Below are 23,705 nucleotides of genomic sequence, written 5' to 3'. Positions count from 1 at the left end.
TGTTTTAGCAACACCATGTTACAGTAAACAGTTTACACTCTTTGTTACAGAACGCGAAGGTACTGCCTTGTCAGTACTCACTCAGGAACAAGCAGGATCACACAAACCATGTGCTTATTTCTCTAGTACATTAGATCCAGTAGCTCAGGCTCTTCCTGCGTGTCTGAAATCAGTGGCAGCAACAGCTTTAGCAATCAGACAAAGCGATGCCATAGTGTTAGGACATCAATTGACAGTACAAGTACCACACGCAGTAGAGGTTCTCTTGAACCGCACACAAACACAACACTTGACTATAGCGAGACTCACCGGTTACGAATTGACATTGTTTCAGCCACACATAGAAATCAGACGTTGTAATACGTTAAATCCTGCCACACTTTTGCCAGTAAATGGAACAGATCCATTAGCACATGATTGTATTGAAGTCATTACTATCACGACGAAACCCAGACAAGACTTGACAGATATCCCTTTATCAGATCCAGACCTGACATTGTATGTAGATGGTTCATGTATGAGAACAAGTACAGGAGAGTTAGTGGCCGCTTACGCAGTCACAACAGACAATGAAGTCATTGAAACAAATTGTATTAACACTTTGTCAGCTCAAGCAGCAGAGCTCATCGCTCTGACACAAGCCTGTATTCAAGCTAAAAATAAGAAAGTCAACATATACACAGATTCACGTTATGCATTCGGAGTCGTCCATGACTTCGGCGTACTGTGGCGAGAGAGAGGTTATTTAACTTCTCACGGTGCCCACATCCAACACGGACCCCTCATTCAAGCCCTATTAGACGCGATTCATCTACCTACTGCAATATCGATTATGAAATGCAAAGCTCATACAAAAGTTACCGATATCATTTCTCAGGGTAATGACCTAGCTGACAGAACAGCTAAACAGACTGCTCAGAACCAGACTCATACAACTGACGCGACAAAGACAATAGTTCCGACACCAACACATTGCATGACAGTTAAGGATCCCGCCCTTGATATAATTGACATACAGACACATGCTACACCAGAAGAAATAAAGAAATGGACTGAATTAGGAGGGATCCAAACGGATCAAGGATGGATGACGAAGGAAAAATCTATATGGTTTCTTCCCGACTCCATGGTTCAAGTCATCATTAACACAATACATAGTCCAGCGCACCTAGGAGAAAAAGCTATGCTAGACAGCATTCAACACATTTGGTTCAACAAACACTTGCGAGCAGCAGCCAAACAGAAAGTACGTACCTGTATGATATGTTGTCAGTTTAATCCAGGTAAAAGCATCCCCGTAGAGCAGGGTGGATTTCAACCTCCCGATCATGCTTTTGAAGTCCTCCAGATGGATTATATCCAGATGTAACGATGTCGAGGATTCAAATATGTTCTCGTGGTTGTCTGTGCTCTTTCCCGTTGGACAGAAGCCTACCCGGTTTCAGATTACACTGCCCCGACTACTGCCAAACAGTTAGTTCGAGAATTCTTCCCACGGTATGGTTTGCCACGTGTTGTCTACTCAGATAACGGCCAGCCATTCTCATCCGAACTAATGAAACACGTTTCACTTTTGTTAGGCTACCAATGGAAATTCCACTGTGTCCGACATCCTGAGGCAGCAGGTCTCGTGGAACGCCATAATCAAACTCTGAAAATTAGATTGTCCAAAATATGTAGAGAAAAAGGTGTCGATTGGATAGTAGCCTTACCAGTTGCGCTCTTTTACATGAGAATGGTAGCACATTCTCGAACAGGGCTATCCCCGTACGAGGTGATCTTCGGTAGACCACCAAATATGTGGGGGACGCCTATACCTCGCAAAATCACTGATGTTGACTGTAATATGCTGACAGATTACCTGGCTTCCTTGATGTCTGCACTACAATCTTGTCGTTCACAGGTAGCTGCAGCTTTTCCCGATAACACTGAGGTGAAGCCCCATGACGTGGTTCCAGGTGATCTGGTCCTAGTGCGGAATTTCGACCGGAAGACCCAACTGGAGCCTAGGTGGAAATCGCCAAAACTTGTTCTACTAGCAACAAGGACAGCCGTGAAGATCGAGGGACGTAAAGGGTGGTTGCACTCGAGTCATATCAAGAAATTTTATGGACTACCGTCCAGTGTGAACACTCAGCCCTATATTCCCCCACAGACTGATTCAAAGCTCCCCTTGGTTGAACCAACGAAAACTGAACTTTATAAACTAAAATTAAGGTCTAGCAAGTCAGACAATTTGATTGTTTAAGTCCTCTCCAAGGTGAATCGGTTGAATTTGTCACTGACATGTATCCTCTAGACCGGAATAGAGAAAGAAATCAACAGATGCAGCTTAAAAAGCATGCGTATTGTAAATCACTTCGTAGTCACTGCACAGTAACATTATTAATTTTGTTTTTTCTAAGTCTTCTGATCATCATTTCTAGTATATTGCTGCATATGTATTACCCTATTTCTAAACGTGCTTACAATGTTACTGCTGAACATTCTTTTAGCGAATTACCTCCGCATGAGTTGTCCTATAGATTTGCGCTGCGCAACAACACATTCATTAGTATGTTACATCACTCCCATCAGACTAGCAATGCTACAAATTGTTGGATATGTGGCCGACTCCCTCCCTATCAGAACTATAAGGGAGTTTTGCCCCTCTTTCCGTATCCGTTCACACACAATGGCTCCTGTGGAGCATGGTTTAGTTTGATTAATTCCCTAGATTCAAATTCCGCAGTTTATCAAGACAACTGGGTATGGGGAAACCTGAACCTGGTTTTGCTTAAAGTCTGCTACCCTAACAAAGAGGGACTTCCCAAAAGAACAGGAACTGATCTAGAAAATGAAGTATATGGATTAGGTAATTTTACACTTAACCTCATGATCCTGAATGTTGAATCCGAAGCCACACCAATTTTGTCCGCTATGTCAGTATTCCCAGTTAAAGGGGAATTATGTGTAAGAAAGAATGGTTCCATACACGTGGGCCATAGTAAATGCACCACTGTAATAAAATTCAGTGATCAAGGCAAATCTACATTTAGAGCTTCCCGTCATTCCTACTTCATATGTGGCCAGACCGCATATATACGTCTACCTCTAGATTGGGATGGTACCTGTTACATAGCATTCCTTCTGCCACCAGTTTTCCTAGCTCCTCCTGATTACCACAGAAATACCCATTTAATACACAATAGACAGCAGAGAGATCTCCCGATTGTCGATTACACTGAAACGGCATGGGAGCAATACACAGATTTCAATAAAGGTTTCTTTCCCTATATAGGTACAGTCACTAATAGTAAACTGATACGTAGATTAACTAGAACCCTTGAAGCAGTAGTGAACGAGACTACGTCCGCCTTAGGCAATTTAACAGAAGAGCAGTCTGCTATGCGGATTGTTGTGCTTCAAAATCGTCTTGTCCTTGACGTCATCCTGGCTGATAGGGGCGGAGCTTGTAGGGTCATCGGATCAAGTTGCTGTGTTTTCATACCAGAAAACTCGCCGTCAGTATATAAAGCCATAACTCGCCTTCATAAGATTATAAGCCAGATACACCAGAGTCCAGGCACCTGGACTTGGTCCGGTTGGTTCTGGAGCGTGTTGTCAGCCTGGGGATGGAGGATCCTATCCTTCCTAGGTATTGGCTTTCTCATACTATTCAGTTGCTGCTTATGTCTACAATGTGGGCCAGCGATTTGTGGTCTGTGTGCCACATCGTGTATCCCGCCTCCAAGTTTTCGTTCAAGATCCCGGAAGAAGAAAGAAGAACAAATGATGCTATATGAACAGATCGATGGATTGATGAAGATCGATATCTCCTGAGGGTCCGTAGGGGACAAGGAGGGAATGAGGAAATATGAATTTTGTGATCAGTTATGTCCCCTATCGTAGACCCCAACGGCTCCATGTGCATGCTATAAGTACATGTATGTTCCCTCCAGTTCCAGTTATGAAGACGCAAATACATGTGCGTCCACCGTCAACATGTCCTCTTTCAGATCCGCCATGAATGGGTCAGATATTCCATTCCTAAGTATGAAAGGCCACCGACTTTATGTGGTTCACTTTCCACATTCTACAGATTCAGGCGAGTAGGCCCTGAATTCTGTCATCAAACCTTTTCCTGCCTTCTGCCTCTGAAAGCTCCAGTCCAAGCCTGCATCTGTATCCATGAACTTTGTCCTACTCCCTGCGCGGCTAACGGTGCCTGATCCAGCCTGTTGCCTGCCAAAAACTGTATTTCACCTTCAAGATTATCTGCTCCGCTCCTCATCCGATGCATTCCTGTCTAGTAGTTTAGGTAAACATTCTTCCAGCTACCGTGCAAAGGGCCAGGCCTCACTGTCCTCATGCAAGTAATTCATAGCCCCTGTTATCATGGAAGATTCCTGCCCCCTCGCATCTCATGTAGACACTTAGACGCTTTTACACGCACTAACAGTCAGTATAGAATAGATTCCGTCCGAGAGACCTTTCCTTTTGGATAATACAGTTCTTTAAACATAAGATATTAGATATGATTTGGGATTAGGTTGACATGACCCCTCAGACTTCTGTCTCCACATATAGAGCTAAATGTCAAGTCCCCTTCACCCTCTAGTTGCACGTCAATCACACGTCATGCGGCTGCGCGCGCATCTCTGCCAAGTATTTCTGCTGACATTGCAGGATTCTCTTATGGATCCACCCATTTGTGACATCATGTTTAATGACGTATTTTAGTTACACCCATGTTTACGCCTTTTTTCGTTACGTATGTGTATTATATCTGTATTATCAGCTGTTACGCCTCTTGCATCTGTCTTAATGTAATGCTTTCCATATAAATACCATTACTTGTCAATAATGTATGGTCTTCCTTCCTGAACCCTCATGGTGATGGAATGTGAAGCCTGCAGTTCGAATTGTATTTCCTTTTTAGAGGAATAAAGCCTTTTAGAAACTCTAATACCACGGATTCTGCCTCTTATATTTACTGAGTTATTCTTACTAGACTTTACCGCATAAAAAATAGTACCGGTAATGAAATATTTACCACAGTAGGGGTGGGCAAAGTTTTTAATACGTGAGAAAAGTCCTGTTGGCCAACTCCTTGTTTGCAGTTTCCTACTTTTCCTACATCTACACCCTGACATAGCTTTTCTATACAAACTGAAAATATTTCCTTGTGACTACCAATTGACGCAAAACATTGAATTAACTTTAAAACTGTTTTCCTTGCTACTTTGAAACTGAGTTGATGTTAGAGACCTTTTTTCTCAAAACAACTTAAAAGGGGTTCTAATGTCCAGATTTTAAAGTGAAAATCCACATGCACAAAACCTTACATAATTCAGGTATTATTCTCACAATTAAAATAAATTAATTGAGAAAAATGTTGTAAATTTACACACTACAATTAATAGAAGATCAACAATGCAGTTGAGGGATATTTGATAAGGGGTTAGTAGAGATCTGGTACACAGACAGATAGAAATTCTCATAATAACATCACTAACTTTGACAAAACACTACATATTTCCTTATGTCCTGCTGGTAATTTTGCCAACAGTAATTAGTGCATTTCCAAAACATGAAACAGATACAGTCTGTTAGAAATTAGATTTCTGGTTTGCTAGGGCTTGCGCCTAATCCAGGCAGAAACCACCACTCTAGTCAGGGCAAGGGAGTTACATGCTGAAGATAACCCCTGCTCACCCCCTTGGTAGCTTGGCACGAGCAGTCAGGCTTATCCCAGAGGCAATGTGTAACGCGTTTGTGCAACACACACACACAGCAGCAACCCACTAGGCACACCACAAAAGGAACTCCACACAAGGTTAATTATAAAAATAGCCTTTGTATTATCCAAAAAACATTAGAATAGTACTCACACAATATACACTGTGCCAACTGGCACTAGGCAATATTTACAGGGGATTATATACACATGACAGGGCCAATTGGGCCACTGTCAGAACCATCACAAGCACAAATAGTAAATGTAGAACACAACCCGTAATGACTGGCAAAACACTGTACTCAGCATTATATCCTGCAACATAAATCATATTATGCAGTCAGCATCGCATCAGGTGTAAAATACATTATGCGCCAACCTCATAACCCTAAACCTCAGATAAGGGAATAACCTCCTAAACATAAACATCAGAGGCATAAATCAATGTGCATAAATCACATTTATCATAGGCACCACATAAATCACATTAGGGCCTGGCGCCCTTTCAACCTAACATTGTCCATCTGGTCAACTGGCCTTCTCAGAGGGCTCAAATGCCCTATATCCCAAAATGTCAGGGCTGGCTGCCACTGCTGCAGAATCCAAAGTGCGCAATTGCGTTGCCTAAACGATGCAGCTGCCGCTAATTGCGGTGCAGCTGTGAAGATGACTGTGGGCACTCACTGTGCCCTGGGTCCCCACTGGGACTCTCTAGGACAAAACATAGCCCAACGTTACAGATGCCCGCTACGGCAGCACAACTGTGACAATATCCCAAAAAAGGCCCAGGCACAATAATGACCTCATGAGCCCCACTCTAGGACTCTGTAAAACAAATGGCCCCCAATCATAGGAGCGGCCCGCTCTCTTGACGGACTGCTCAGGCACGGGACTCCTCTCGTGGTGCTGGCGGCATCAAAAAAGGAAATACCCCCTTCGTTGGCGCGGCCTGCTCTCTGGTGGGTCCGCTTAGAACTAGGCACCGGCAATGTGCCAAACGGCAGCCCCACTCACCGGGGTTCAGGCGCAGTTCCCAGGCACCGGCAATGTACCTCGGTGGGACGGCGCTCACCGGGACCTCTCTGCTCCTTTCTGCAGCGGGCGGAAGGGGCGGAAATTGAGCCGGCGAGGCTCTCGCGATCATCAGCAGGCCCCGCCCACAGTCAGGCGTGGTTGCCTGACTTCCGTTTTCCACACTCTCTTTCCTGGCAACAATGCGGGGTGGGCACCCGCTCGTTAATACATCAGAAATGCGGGGTGGGCACTAGCAAAATAAAAGGTGCATAAAGCGGGGTGGGCGCCCGCTCGGCGTGCAAAAATGCGGGGTGGGCACCCGCTCCATGAAGCATCACAGGGGAATCCCTACGACGGGGATTGCCCCTGAAAAGACAGGCAGCTCACGCGCTCCTCTCTCCTGGGAAATAAAAAGAAAAGCGCTCACAGGGTGTAAGGGTCCCTCTGTTAACCAGGCTCCTCTTCCCCTTCGTCAGGTGGGGGCTCGGTGATCAGACACACCACAGGGGGCGGAGCCAGCATTGTACACGTCAGGCACAATCCTATTCAGGGACAGGGGACTACTCCTCCCACTACTCCAAATGCAGATGTCGACTCACCCTGCCCCTCCTAGAGCCACACAAACCTCCCAGCCCCTGTCACTCAAAAGCCAGACATGCAATTCACATCAGGCAAGCAGACACATAGCACACAACTTCTAAAAGTGGCATTTCTAAAATAGTTATAATAAATCTGCTCACACCATTGCGTAGAAGTTATTATTACCATTCCAAATATACTAATTTTGACCTCATATCAGGAATTTCCACTGAAACACTTATCAAGGAATCCCCAATGCATTCTTATGGGAGGGCAGCCCCACAGTAGTGAGAAACCAAAATGGCTGTTTGTCACTACCAGGACATGTCACACACTTAAGGTACATGTACTATCTTTTACCTACAATGCACCCTGTTCATAAGGCTAGCTAGGGCCTACCTTAGGGGTGACTGACATGCAGAAAAAGGGGGGTCACAGACATGGCACACACTTTAGGTGTCACGTCACAGCGGCAGTAACACTGCGGCCGCAGGCCCTGCAATGGCAGAGGCCTGAGTATATGAGATACCACTTTACAAGGGACTGACAGGTAAATTAAATAGGCCAAACAGGTGTGACCAATCTTACCATATGTAACACAGGGAGCACACGCACTTTACACTGGTCAGCAGTGCTAAAGTGCCCAGAGTCCTACAACCACCAACACCATGTCAGAAAAAAAGCTAGGAGAACGTCAAAAAGTTTAGGGATGACCCTGCAAAAAGGGCCAAGTCCAACACAGTCCATCACGGAGAAGATAAGATTTACCATGCAACAAACTCTGCTAGCAGTCTCCTTCCCTATGTATGCCACACCAAGTTTAATTTCCCAACTTGTTTTTTGCCTACTATCCAATTTGTCACGGTCATTGCCCAGTCCTCACTGTACATTCTCTTAGGGGTATCATTTTAGCAGAAGAAGCAAGCATCAACCAGCAGAGGCATCCTTCTAGAGTAGGGTGCCATGAAAAAAGGATTGTATGTAGAAGGACAGAAGTAACATAAGATGATTTATTTATTTTTAAATGTGAGGAACTTCATAGAATTCCCTAGCGTGCCATGCTGGCATCTGTGTATGGCCTGCAAGCCACGAATTTGAATCGCAGGAGGGTCAGTAGAGTTTTATATCCTTGGGTCAATAAATGGAGCAGATTACTTCACTGATAGTCATATACTAGGCTTAGAAAGAGAAACCATAGTATAGGCATATAAAAAAGAGATGTTAATTGTCAGTAATCAGAGTTGGATGGTGCCAGGGCAAAAATGGAAAAATGAGCCCCATTTGTAACAACTGGGGTCTCTTCGTTGGTTTCTTAGGACCACTAGACTGAGGAACCCTTAACTGGGAACCAAGTACCCTTTTTAGCACCTGACTTCTAAGGCAGGAAGTCAGAGGAGTCAAAATTCAGTGAAGGGGCTCTGGCTAGAAACTTCGCACTCAGAAAAACACTTAATAAATCACTGCCTAGTCAATGCTTTTTCTTATAAAGATGAAAAGTGCTTTATTACACACACTACTAAATACACACAAATGTACAAATGTATACAAACATGGCAGGTGGAAATGTCTACAGTGACAGCCTCTAACGGGCCTCACAAATGTCTACAGTGACAGCACACACTAAAGACAGGTTCCACAGATCAAGTAACCCTCTAAATGTACAATATACTGTCTGCACTTGAAGGCACCTCACCCTGAACCCTCCAGCCACAATACAGCCACTGCATACTTAACACAATATGGTGGGTGCAGTCAATAAAAGTTTGGCACATTGGCTTTGTGAGGTCATTACCACAATAATTAAGGCAGAATTAAAAGATCAGAGCACAATGCCATGAATATTAAAACTGTTCAACAGGGCGACACCTATCAATAGCATTCACTAACAGTTTTAATGAGTCATTATTGCTATTGTCAATTAAACTTTCAATGTTCAATACTGTGCAGTGTATGAATCTTTCTCCTACCTTTACACTCAAAACAAAGCTGGAAAAGGACTTTGAAACATAGGTGCATGAATGCCAAAACCATAGCACTAAAAGTCCTAACTCCATAAGTACATGCAAATTATCTACTGTCAATCAATCAAATAATTCTTTATATAAAACATAAAAGATACAATACCAAACAACGTATTAAACAACAAAGCACCAGAGAAAGGCATGTCAGGTAATCATAGGTATGTTAAAAAAGACAATTAGCAGCAAACCAAGAAGTACAAATTAGGGAGTGGTCTCGCATTCCTAAGGAATTAAACAAGAGGTTGATAAACTGTATATCGTCCTTAAATCGGTCACTGAGTATAACTGCACCTTGAAAAACACGTGTTTGCGAATGTGTAGAGCTTATTTTGACTACTCCTGATAAAACGCAAACAATGTTAAAACACACACATTTGTTCTGCAACATTTGTAAAAAAGGTCAGTGCCGATCTGACCTGATTTTTTTCCCCTCTCAATAGTGGTAAAATGCACCTATGACGCAGATCTGTGTAATGCCCATAAAACATGATAAAATCCAACGTATCCTGATCTGAGAAAAAATCACAGGTGCATGGTCCTAGATTTTCAAATCAATTCCATCCCAACAGACAATGTATCAGATTTAGCCTAAATCTTTTTAGCAAATATCTGTGGTTTGGATAAGTCACTAACATCAAGTAGGTTATAGCGGATAGGGTGGTTTTCAATAAGGCGTGTGCATGAACCAGCTGTTTACTCAGTTCCATTGTCCCTCTCCTGTCCTATGCAGGGGACATAAATTGCCTTTTCGTCCTAATAAAGTCGGATCTCACAATAGATTCCGGAGAGTCGTATAATTCTCGTGGACCCATTTCAGTGAAGGCTGATTTGATATACTGTAACCAAGGGAGTTTTTCTTGCCCACTCAGAATCACCCGGTTAAGCCCGGTCTCCGTATTTAGCCAAATCGAAATCCATCTTACTATGGGTCGTAACACTAGCAGGTTAAACATTTAACCAATGCCTAATTCATCATGTAAGCTATGAGAAGGGGTGGATTGAGGTAAGAATGATAAACGCTTCAAAAACATGCTACTACTTGCAATTCTGGGGCATCTATGTAACCCCAAATGTCACTACCATAACTTACCGTTGAAATACATTGCGTTGGATAGATTTTAACAAGCGACTTAATGGGCTTGCTAACAATTCATGAGGTGAATTCAAAATTTGCTGATACAGTCCTGGCCATCAAGTTTCTTGGCACAGAGTTCATGACCCCGTACCATCAAATAAAACTCCCAGAAATGTAAAGGCATCCACCCTGGTGATTTCACAGTGTTCTTAAAATATATTTCCTCGTCTTAGTTTACCTTGGTCCAACAATAATGTGGGGTTTTTATAATTAGTAGTCATGTCTAAATTCTTCCGGAGTCATAAATTCTGGTGTCCGAGACATATAGGGTGGCACTTTCAAATTCAAAATAATGCTCCTCTCTACTTCTAGGTGCCACCCCAACACAGACAACTATTCATCACAGTGCTCTACCTCCTTGGAGCACTGCCCAAATATGCAGAATTCTTTTGGCCTTCACAATGCCTTATAGGGCACTCCACCAGAACCATGGTGATTCCCATGAAGCTGCAGTGAGCCTTGCTCCTTTTGTTTTCCAAGTAAAATGCACTCTTATTTCTTCTTTCTGTTTTTTCTAACCGGTACCCTGCATCCCATATCGCCTACCAGCACTTGGAACTGACGTGTCTGCATGTTGGCTTAAGCCCATATGGCCAGCCTATTTTGCGCCAATTTGGCTTTTATACTGCCTGCTCTAAAGCCGGGAACTGCAACTCTCCCAGCTGATTTGTGACAGCACAGATGGAAAACGGACCACGGTGTGCTCTCCAACCCCCAGACACAGAATAGGAGAGGTACACCTCTCTCAGTAGAGGCTGCTATCAGGGAAAAGGGGCGGGGGAAGTGGCAGGATGACAATAACAACAAAAATAACTTACTTGTCGAACACCGCGTTGATGCTCTTTTGCTCCTCTGGCTCAACTGCAGCACTGGATCCCAGACTCCCCTATGGCCAATCTAGATGATGCTCTCATGCGGCTGGCAGTATTAGAGAAGCACTGGGATTGGCCTGAGCAGGCTTGATTTGCGCTCCCAGAGAGACTGGGAGCCTGTGCCTGATGTCTCCAACCCGGCAGCACAGCTCAGGTTGGAGACATCTCAGTGCGAATGTTGGTTCGGCTGTCCTAAGACAGCATCCAAACCCACATGCGCACTTGCAGAAGTGCCCACCACTCCTCCATGCCTGTTATCATGATGGCCTCACCCCCAAGACTCAACCCTGTAAAGAAAAACAAAATTATAACTAACCTGTTTGATTATCATTTTACTTTTCTAGTTTTCCATCTGGTGGCGGGGGGGAGCGACACTCCTCCGCCATAACGGAGGAGCCACTGCTGACCTCCCTGAGCCCGGAACTATAGTGCCACATTCACCCCCAGGCTATTATTTCACTAGGACTCTGGCCACTTACCCCCAACTTCGCAAGAGCAGACTTTTCTGTATTTTTTAAGATTAGCACTGCTGTCATCTCTATCAATTTTAATTGTGCTGCATATATTCTTCTCAACACTTTGAAAATTGCTTACCTTGAAAGCAGTTGCTGAGTCCTTGGTTTGCCACGGCTTGTGCCTATTGAGCAGAGGGACGAGAAGGCGTCAATATTACTTCCGGTCTGCGGGTTTGCCGACCAGAAGTGCAGTTAGCGCACCACTATTCCTAATCACCTTCAGCCCTACAAAAGGCGGGGCAGGGCAGCGGACGCGTGCAGCGGATACTCTGCAAGCGCAGGCGGCAGGTTTTATCACAGGTTACATGCCCGTCTTTTTAACTGTCGCGTATATGTATATGAATTAGGCCGCAAGATAAAATCAAAAATTTAATTTCTGTATTTTTTAAGATTAGCACTGCTGTCATCTCTATCAATTTTAATTGCGCCGCATATATTCTTCTCAACACTTTGAAAATTGCCTGCCTTGAAAGCAGTTGCCTGAGTCCTCGGTCCGCCACGGCTTGTGCCGATTGAGCAGAGGGACGAGAAGGCGTCAATATCACTTCCGGTCTGCCGGTTTGCCGACCGGAAGTGTAGTTAGCGCACCACTATTCCTAATTGCCTTCAGCCCTACAAAAGGCGGGGCAGGGCAGCGGACGCATGCAGCGGATACTCTGCAAGCGCAGGCTGCAGGTTTTATCACAGGTTACATGCCCGTCTTTTTAACTGTCGCGTATATGTATATGAATTAGGCCTCAAGATAAAATCAAAAATTTCATTTCTGTATTTTTAAAGATTAGCGCTGCTGTCATCTCTATCAATTTTAATTGCGCTGCATATATTCTTCTCAACACTTTGAAAATTGCCTACCTTGAAAGCAGTTGCCTGACTCCTCGGTCTGCCACGGCTTGTACCGATTGAGCGGAGGGGCGAGAAGGTGTCAATATCACTTTCGGTCTGCCGGTTTGCCGACCAGAAGTGCAGTTAGCGCATCACTATTCCTAATTGCCTTCAGCCCTACAAAAGGTGGTGCAGGGCAGTGGACGCGGTCAGCGGCGCCGAAGGTAAGCTCGTCTGTGCCCGTCCGCACCAGACGGCTGCCGGCTGCCAGGACCCTTGCCTGTTCTCATATTTTCCTGTGTGTCACAATGACCTTGTTTAAATACTCAATTCAGGAGCTGAAAGATTTAAATTATTCATTTACTAAACATTCAGCTACACTAGGAGATGAAACAACTAGTGGGGTGCAAAGAACACCTAGTTCTAACACATTAGCTCCACCTAACAAAACCCAAACTTCAGGTAACCTGAATCACACCAAAATCTCTAAACCACTAAAAGCTATATATTTCAATGTGCGCTCTATCCCTAAACACGCCGTTGAAATATGGAGCCTCATGGACACTGAATTACCAGACATCCAATTCATTACGGAAACCTGGTTACATGAGTATGCCTCCACAGATGTGGTTACGGCTTTTCCACCACAATACAATATAATAAGAGTGGACAGAGAAAAAAACAGAGGAGGAGGCCTACTCATAGCCACTATCCCTGGCGTGAATATTACTTCTTTAGAAACCATAAGTACTGACAAATTGGATCTATGTGTCTTTAAAATGGAGGGTCCGTTAGGAGGGTTATGGAGAGGAGCACTATTATATAGACCCCCTGGCCCCAAAAACGACTTCCCACACAAGCTACTCGAGACCATTGCTCCACATGCATTAGCCTCCGACCTTTTCCTTTTAGTAGGAGATTTTAACTATCATGCTGAACTACTACAGGACCCAGACACAGATCAGCTAATCTCAAGTATGAGCACCTTTAGACTAGCCCAATTGGTAACAGGGCCCACCCACATCGCTGGTCACACGCTTGACCTACTGTTAACTAATTCTACAGAGGTTAAGGTCGAGCCACCATCACCATTATTATGGTCTGACCATGACCTACTAAAATTTGTCATCCCAGATCACACAATCAAAACGGCCTGAGGAAAGAACCTATCCGGCGAAGATCATGGCGTAAAGTCACCTTACCCCCTTTTACTACCCACTTCAGTTCCACCCAATTCAGTCTAAATGACAACATTGATCAGGGAGCAATTTCCTTTGAAAGAACAATAACCAATGAGCTTGACAAAATTGCCCCTCTCACAAAGGTAAAAATTAAATCCAGAGCCGCTCCCTGGTTCACGGAGAAACTGAAGTCAGCTAAGCTCTCCTGTAGGACAGCGGAGCGGAAATAGAGAAAAACCAAAGATCCAGTAGACCGTGAAACATATAAATGTATCCATCACAATTATATGGAAAACATCAGACAAACAAAAAAATTATTTCTCCTAAATCGAATTGAGAAGGCAGCAAACTCCAATAAGGAGCTTTATCAAATCTTAAAAGAATTCACTATTCCACCTGTTCAGACACAAGCCTCTATCTCACAGGATTGGATAGATTCCCTCTCAATTTTTTTTGACAAAATCATAGGTATCCATAACTCCTTTCCCCCACAAGACATCATCAACGTCTCAGGACATCCTCTCACAACAGCCTCAGACCCCCCCAACATTCTGGACGAATTTACCCAGTGTAATTCAGAAGAAGTGACCAAAGTTATGTTAAAAATAAAATAAAATCTGGCTCACCCACAGACCCCCTGCCACCAAGATTCCTTTCAATTGTAGCCCCAGCGTTTCTAGATAACCTTACAGACTTATCTAACAAGTCATTGTCACAATCTGAAGTTCCTAAAATATGGAAAATGCCAGAGTTAGGCCAATACTAAAAAAATCTACCGCAGATCCTAAACTTCTCACCAACAATCGTCCAATATCGCTGCTCCCTCATTTTGGGAAGATGCTCGAGTCGCTGGTTAATCAACAGCTCATTGTCTGCTGGAGTGAGGTTTTCCCTAAGAGTTGTATACCTCCTCCATTTTATCATTTTGAATTAACATGAATAATTGATTAACATTAATAGTAATAATGGTTTGCTGTGTGTTTAATTAATCAACATTACTAATTAGAAAATACACGTGGGAATCGCATTTGCATGGCCTGATTGATATGTAAACTAATTTTGTACGCATACTAATGTCGGATATTTAGAATTTGCATGATATATGTTGCTTTTGTGATGTGATTTGTGAATCGTGCTTTAAATTGTGAGTATAAACTGCAATGCGTGTTGCTTTTGCTAGATAAATACACACACATAGAGGGTTTAGTGAGGGAATAACATTTTCATAGTCATTTCCATGTATTAATTACGTTTTATGTTTCTTTGCTTAAGTTGACCTTTCTGGAGTGGCCACAAAATGGCTGCCATCCCTATTTTGACGCACCGACAAGACACAGAAGTCACTGAGTGAAGTGCGCCTGCGCTAAAAGATGAGCAACAATAACCTCGTCCTGACCCCAGGCAGACTGTATTCGTGAAGGACATCCTGGGAGGAGTGCCAAGCCTCAAACAATGAACTTCCTTAAAACATGAACTGTTATAATTGATGACACTAAAGGACACAAACCCGCATGGGAATCAGCATACCCTGAATGGACTAGAAACTGTTGCTATTTTTTTTTTAAATAAATTGAGAGCTGCATCTAATGCAACATCTAATGCATGGGAATCAGGAAGAATGATCCTGGTTTAACCAATCAAAATTGTTCTAAAACATGTATTGAAACATTGTTGTTAAAATTTACTATACAAGTAGACTAGAGAGGGTAGGACATATTCCGCTTCCATTGCGAGCACCTTCCCTTACACTTTGCCAGATTGCCCGACGTTATGCTGACGGAGAGGACGGTGACACTGCTGGACAGCTGCTGCCAGAGACTCTGATGGACTGACCAGATGCCCAATTAACTTACAAACTGATTCTTTGATTTATGGGCATAAAGATGAAAGATCTGAATTTGACATAGAGGACGCCATTTAGCCAGATTAGGTAAATATGCGAACTAAAATATTGAATGCTATATGATTTCCTTATGCTTTAATTAGATAAACATATTATTGCATTTAAAGAACTGTGTTGGGTATTATTTGAAGTATTTGATGTATATTATCTAGAAGAGTTAAGTGTTGCTATTCCCAGCAACTGGCTGATCCATGGCCAATAGTATGGGAGGAACTGTTAGGTTATAATGTATTGATAGCCTGGTGAGGTAAGGAGGTATAGGTAAACTTGTTGTTACACATCAGGTGATTGGTGCAATCTTCCTCCCATTTCCAGCGAATGGAATAAAGAAAGGACTTCCCTCTCTCTCTAGGACCATTGACCTGAAAGTAGAATGAATGAATTGGTGTTATGGGCCCCACCAGTGAACGAATGACTGAAATGTGGTTGTAGAAGAAGATCTGTGGTCTGGTCTGCAGCGAGGGGATTTGTGGTATTCAGCGCTGGAGCAGTTTTCTTGGTAGCAGAATGATGGTTAGCTATTGTTTTGGGTTTAGCAACGATTGCTTGTAAATAGCTTATTGATTATTGATTGATATTGGTTTATGTACTAACACTCTATGTTGAGTCGCGTCGAGTTATATGTTGTTTGCACGGCTTCTGGGATGTAGGAAGTCGGAAGTTTGTAACAGTTCTGTAGTAGAGCAGAGGTAGATGCTGCTCTCGGTAAAGACGGGATTGTTGTAGCCTGTAGGTACACAGGGAAACGTGTGACAAGTGAAGTTGCACGGCGCATTGTCTGGGTTCGATTCGGCAGCATCGTCGTGTGTTGTCATTAGTGATATTCTCTGTGTGAGAGAAGTGTGTATGATAGCGAAGGTTACCTGTGAAATTTTGGTCTTTAAGTACCAGGAAACCAATTGGCATACCAATAACGCTTATCACTGAAAAGGTAGCAGGTGTTCTCTGAGCTTGTTAGAAGGACAAAGCAGAGGGAAGTGCTGTTTTGTTAACGAGTGTCATAATTCTGTAGTAGGACAGACTGTTCGCTGTTCTCGGGAAAGACAGGATTCTGTGCGTATGTACTACATTTTCATGCATGAGCAAGTGTGAATGAAAAGGCATTTGGGTTGATTGCGAAACTCTAGGTCATTTCTAAAATACCAGAGAAACAATTAGCTAATGCTTGCTAGAAGGGTGAAGTAGAGGGATGTGCTACTTTATCAACGGAAGTAACGATTCCGTAGTAGGGCAGAGGTAAGCGCTGCTCTCGGGACAGACGGAATTCTTGTGAGAAAGGTCCTTTGCTGTTCTTTGGTTAGCGAAGCAGACAATGGAGATGTTTTAGTGTTGTTACTAATCGAATCGTAAAAGTTACAGTAAGAGTTCACGAAGCGGTCTTGTAAAGGAGGGGTAGACGAGAGCAGAGCGAGCTGCTGCAGCGGCTGCTAACGTCAGAACGACCACGCTGGGATTGGACGGTAGATTGGAGGCGTAAAACGCTCCGGATTGGTGCGTTAGTGTAAAGCCGCGCTAGGAGTGGAAGAATACAGAGTGACGTAAACGCTCCTGATTGGTGTGTTAGTGTGGATCGCGCTGAGATTGGAGAATTGCGATAGTGACGTAGACACTCCTGATTGGTGCGTTAGTAAGATTCGCGTTGTGAGTGGACAGAATAGCGGTACCATTGTAAGAGGACTAAACGGTATACGGAGAACGAGAAAATGTATTACCAACCACCAGAAAAGAAGAAATCGTGGTTTGGAAAAATTAAAAGATGGTTCAAGAAAGAGAAAGTAGTTGAGACTAGGGAAGGACAGTTACTTCCTCCACCGAAAACCCCCGCATCTACAATGATTGCGAAATATGGGTATCATACTTGTATTTGGTTAGATAATTGGGTAAAATACACCAAGGTCGATGGTGTTTACAGAACATGGTTCCTTTAATTTGGCTGTCTTGAGAAACCTCCCAGACAAAATGATGAACTTAGAACCGAGACCTAGACCGACGCAGTTTGAGGCATTGACGGAATGGGAAGACAAAATGCATGAACGAGAGAAACAGAGAAGTGGTAGGGGTTACCGATATATGTTCGGTACATCTTACGGACATGAGACACATGACGACAGGATGAAAAGGTGGCGGAATGCAAGTATGACTGATGGCATGTATCTTGTGAGAATGGTAGGAGAGAATAAAGGGAGAAAATGCACCGAAAAAAGGCGGAATGTGGATTCGAGTGGGTATGAAGTGAATGAATCAGAGGATGATGTTCTTGATGAAGTGTTTTACAAAAACCCACCACCATATCGACCAGAACCAGAGGCATTGACACAAAGTGCTCCAATGAGAGAAACGTTACGAATAATTAAAACCGAGCCCATGTCACCCGAACTAGGGAAAAGTAACTCTGCAAGAGAGATAGAAAATCAGACAGGAAGTAGGGTAAATGATGAGAATTCAGTAGATCTGTCAAAACTACCCTAGAATTAACTGAGAAAATAAGAGAATTGACCAAGAATCTAGAAGCTGTAACCGTTCCAGTAACGATAGGTCCAGTAAAGCTCATATTTGAGAAACAAAAAGATACTGAACATTGTCTGACAGTGCCATACAGAAGCCAGAATACAATTGAAAATACTGAACGGAGTCAAATTGACAATCCGTGGGGACCGAGAATGAATATGTTTGAACCGAATGTTTCAAATAATCCATTTGTAAATCAGATTTATGCTGAGAAGAACAGAATGACAATGGAAACATTATTAGAACCACAAAAGGCCCCAGAACAAAATAATGTAAACAATTCAGTGGGACCTTCCGTAGATGAATTAAATCAATGGATCAGAGAGTTACAGAAAAAGGATCAAGAATCCCAGTCAACAGATGTGGCCAAATTACGAATGGTATTGGAAGAATTGATAGTAGGAACTATCCCTACTGAAAAATTGAAAAACTACCAGGATGAGGAATTATTGTTTCTCTGCAAAAGTGCAACCTGGAGAGAGAAAAACCTGCATGAAAGATTAGAGGAAATTGCAAATGAAATGGGAATAGATTTTGACAAAGTAAAAGCACTGCAAAAATCCTATTGAGTTGATTTCACTGAGAAGGATATAGAGAACATGAATACCACAGGAAGGATAAGTCAAATTAAGGACATAATTGGTTTGTTGAGAAAATGGGGAGATGTTGACAGATGGAGAAGTAAGTGGTGTAGAAAACGTGATAATATCACAGAAAGGACAGTTTCAGCATTTCCTGTTAGAGAGAAAGAAAAGGTAGCGACAGAATACCCCATGAGAGAGATTCCAGGGGGAGGGTATGTCCATGTTCCATGGACCAGACAGGACATTTTGTCTTTCACAAATGATTTCCCTCGACTACGCGAAAAGCCCGTCGAGTGGTACCGGCAGGTAGACAGATTTGTAAAATTGGCAAAGGTATTATGGATAGATTTGAATAGTCTATTCGATATAATAGTACCAGCAGATTTGTGGACAGAGTGCTAGCTGATGATAAATTGGCCCACTCAAGAGTATCCCAGGGACCCTAAGACGGGAGCTCCCGACCCAGAGGTAATGAAGAAATATGAGCAGGTTATGGCATTTCTGACAAATAAAGTACCCCCTAAAGAAACCGATTGGGTAAAAATTGACAGGACCCAACAGGAAAGCAAGGAGTCAGTACATGCATATTATGAGAGACTAATTCAGGCTTTTAAACAGTTCACTGGAGATGAGAACCTGAGTGATAAAGATTTGAGCCATTTTGTATACAGGTTTGTATATGGTTTATGACCAGAAATTGGTGATATGATAAAGCAGCATACAGTTGATTGGCAAAATAAGAAAATAGATGAAGTTTTGAGACATGCAAAATATTTCACTGATGAGATTGAGGCAAAACGAAAGCTGAAAGAAAAGGCAATGTGGGCACAGGTAAAGGTAGCCGAACGACAGGAAGCTCATTTGGTAGAACAAGCGAACAATCCAGGAGTAAGACCAAGATTTGGTACAGGGAAAGGGAAAGGTAATATAGAGGAAGCCAAAAAGAAATTCCCATGTCACAATTGCGGTGAGTTAGGGCATTGGAAATCCGAGTGTAAGAACCCTCCATATACTAATATTGAAAATCGATCATTGAATCCACAGGTGCGGAAAGAGGTGGGTGGTCAACTGCAGCAACAGCAGCAGGTGGTTACTTCTCAGAATCAGGTGCCAAAACCACCTTTACCACAGAACAGAAACTCACAGAAGTATAGTAAAGAATCGGGATTCTACAATGAAGAACAGGTAAATAAACCATCACGCGCTCGCACTGTTTCGCAGTACTGGCTGCAACATGATGAGAGTGAATCAGAAATGGATTATTGACGGTGCTGAAGGGAGGAAGAAGAGTGCGTACTTGGCGCAACTCTAGAAGTAGACCAAACAGGACCATTTGTGGATGGGAAGATTAATGATGATAACATTATTTTCCTAGTGGACACTGGAGCTACTCGATCTCCTGTTAGATCAGCAGAAGTTAAGAATCTTCCTCTTTCGGATGAAACAATCCAAGTAGTTGGTGTATCTAACCAACAGTTAAAAACACACCTTACAGAACCTGTAAAGGTTAGTATAGGGAAATTTTCTGACATGCACCGATTTGTGGTGTGTGACACCAGTCCTGTGAATTTGCTAGGTAGGGACCTGCTGTGCAAGATGAACTGCACTATATTTTGTACTCCAGATGGAATAGCTTTTGAAACACCAGATGAGGATGTATTGTACAAAATGACCATAGCTAACAGAGAATGTGAAACTATTGGAACATATGCAGTATTTAATCCAGATGAATTGCCCAGAGAATTGAAACTGTCTGTAAAAGCAGAGGTTTGGGATTTTACCGGAGAAGATGTAGGGCTAATGAAAAACGTGGACCCAGTAAAAATTACTGTCAAAGATGGAGTTAGTTATCCAAACATTCCTCAGTATAGATTGACACCTGAAATAATTGAAGGAGTAACTCCAATAATTGAGAAAATGATCAAGCAAGGAATTCTGAGTGAAATATTGAGCAGTCCATGTAATTCACCCATAATGGGCCTGGAAAAGCCAAATGGAAAGTTCAGAATAGTGCAAGACCTGAGAAAGATAAACAAAATCGTTGTACCATGCTGTCCCATTGTGCCAAATCCATCAGTGATTTTGTATCAGATTCCCCATGATGCAGAATGGTATACAGTAATTGATTTGTGCCATTCGTTCTTTTCCATTCCATTGCATCACGACAGTCAGCAAATGTTTGCATTTCGGTTTGGAGACCGTATTTTGGCATGGTGCCGAATCCCACAGGGGTATACAGAAAGCCCCTCAATATTTAATCAATTGTTGAAAAAGTCATTGGAAAGTCTGCAAATGCCCGAGAGTTCAGTACTAGTGCAGTATATCGACAACCTCCTTGTGGCGTCGAAAACTCGTGAAGCTTGTGAAGTAGATACTATAGCTTTACTAAATCACCTGGCAGATGGAGGACTAAAAGTGTCCCCAGCTAAATTGCAGTATTGTAAAAAGGAAGTACAGTATTTGGGACATAACATTGAAAAAGGACTGAGGAAAATAACAATAGACAGAATCAGAATCATAAAAGGAATGAGAGCCCCCATGACTCAAAGAGAAGTGAGAATGTTTCTGGGAATGGTAGGGTACTGCCGCCAGTGGATCAGCAACTTTTCGCTGATTGCAAAACCTCTGGTACGGCTAACAAGGAGTGATGTAAAAGATCCCCTTGAATTAAACAAGGAAGAATTGGCAGCATTCAAACGACTGAAAGATGGATTGTGTGAAGCCCCAACATTGGGTATGCCTGATTATGAAAAGGAATTTGAGTCATATTGCAGTGAAAGAAATGGATGTGCACTTTCTGTGTTAATCCAGAAGCATGGAAGATTGAGGAGACCGATTGCATATTACTCATCAATGCTTGATCCAGTAGCTGTAGGCTTACTTGGTTGTCTGAAAGCAGTGGCTGCAACATGCCGAAGTTTGGAGCAGAGTGAAGGAATTGTGATGGGATATCCTTTGAAAGGGTTTGTACCTCATGATGTGGCGATTCTTTTAACAAGGAGTCATACTCAGTATATGACACATAGTCGGCTGACTAAGTATGAGAAAGTCATATTAGGTGCAACGAATGTGAGCCTTGCAAGATGTGTGAATGTGAATCCGGCAACGTTGTTACCTGACGGTGAGAATGTGGAAGTGAGAGATGAAGCAGATCATGATTGTTTGGATGTGCTTGAGTATTGTACAAAACCACGACCAGACATAAAAGATGTACCATTGGCAGAGAATGAATATGTAATGTTTGTTGATGGGTCATGTTTGAGAACAGAATAAGGAGTGTTGAGTGCAGCATATGCAGTGTGCACGGTTTCCACAGTAAAGGAAGCATCCTATTTAAAAGGAGTGAAATCTGCCCAAGTAGCAGAGTTAGTGGCTCTGACTCGAGCATGCAAAATTGGGAAAGGTGTGAGAGTGACTGTGATAACTGACAGCCAGTATGGCTTCGGAGTTGTCCACGATTTTGGCCAGTTGTGGCTGCAAAGAGGTTTCCTGACCTCAAGTGGAACTCCTATAAAGAATGCTGAAGTGGTTGGAAAATTGATTGAGGCGATACAGCTGCCTAAACAATTGGCTGTGGTAAAATGTGCTGCTCATAACCAAGGGGAGGATTATGTTACTGTTGGCAACCGTTATGCCAATGACATGGCACAGTACTGTGCTAGAAATCATTATTCAGTCAATCAGGCAAAGGAGAAAGAAATGACTTCCTATTCCTTAATGTTTACTAACGTTGTAGGGACTTGGGAAGAAGTGAGGCAATTGCAGGAGGAAGCAGGAGATGAGGAAACAAGGCAGTGGGTAAAAGCAGGATGTGCACCAAGGGAAAAGGATCATGTGTGGGTCTATCGAGATGGAAGACCAGTCATGCCTGATAGCATGTTGTCTACCATGGCACGGATGTATCATGGCCAGGGACACATAGGGAGAGATGCCATGATCAGGTCATTTAAGCAGACCTGGTACAACCCAAAATTCAGAATCATATCAGAGAGCCTATGTCAGAGATGTTTAATTTGTCAGCAGTACAATTCTGGGAGAAAGACAGTGGTGAGCCTGGGAACTATAGGTCGAGAAGGAGGGCCTTTTACCAGAATGCAAATAGATTTTATTGAGATGCCAACATGTAACAGATTGAGGTATGTTCTGGTCATAGTCTGCCTATTCTCCAGGTGGGTAGAAGCATACCCGACAAGGAGAAATGATGGATTGACAGTAGCCAAGCTACTTTTGAGGGTATTCATCCCCAGGTTCGGGTTCCCAGTGACCCTTGAATCAGACAGAGGAGGGCATTTTTATAATGAGATTGTGAAATTGGTCAGTAAAGCATTGAATGTACAACAGAAACTGCACTGTGCCTACCGACCAGAGGCTTCTGGTGTGGTTGAGCAAATGAATGTTACAATCAAGAACAGAATTGGGAAAATGTGTTTGGCCACAGGAATGAAATGGCCTGATGTCTTGCCTCTAGTTTTGATGACCATACGTGCAACCCCAGATAGAACTACAGGGTTAAGTCCTCATGAAATAATCATGGGACGTGCGATGAGGCATGCTTACATACCAGTCAACAAACTGATGACGATTTCTGATGACATGGTGTTGGAGTACTGTAAAGGCCTGGCTGATGCAGTTCATTCTGTGTTTCATCAGGTTGGAGCGGATGCCATCACCCTTGAAAAGAAGCAAGCCCATGATCTAAGCCCATGAGATTGGGTGAGGATAAAGGTCCACAGAAGAAGAAACTGTTTGGTTCCCAGGTGGGGAAAACCAAGACAAGTCATTCTGACCACGACGACAGCTGTGAAGTGTGCTTGACTGAAAAACTGGATCCGTGCCAGCCATACCTTGAGAA

At 43.1% G+C, this 23,705-nt stretch overlaps 1 protein-coding gene across 3 annotated transcripts in view; it reads right to left on the bottom strand.

The window, feature by feature from the left end:
- Window positions 1-23,705, bottom strand: part of PLD5 (phospholipase D family member 5) — a 1,783,935-nt gene that overhangs the window by 411,234 nt on the left and 1,348,996 nt on the right. The window lies entirely within an intron of this gene.

Source organism: Triturus cristatus, chromosome 6, assembly GCF_964204655.1.
Source record: "Triturus cristatus chromosome 6, aTriCri1.1, whole genome shotgun sequence".
Taxonomy (NCBI): domain Eukaryota; kingdom Metazoa; phylum Chordata; class Amphibia; order Caudata; family Salamandridae; genus Triturus; species Triturus cristatus.
The sequence above is the reverse complement of the archived record's forward strand: the minus strand, read 5'-3'. Positions and strand labels throughout refer to the sequence as shown.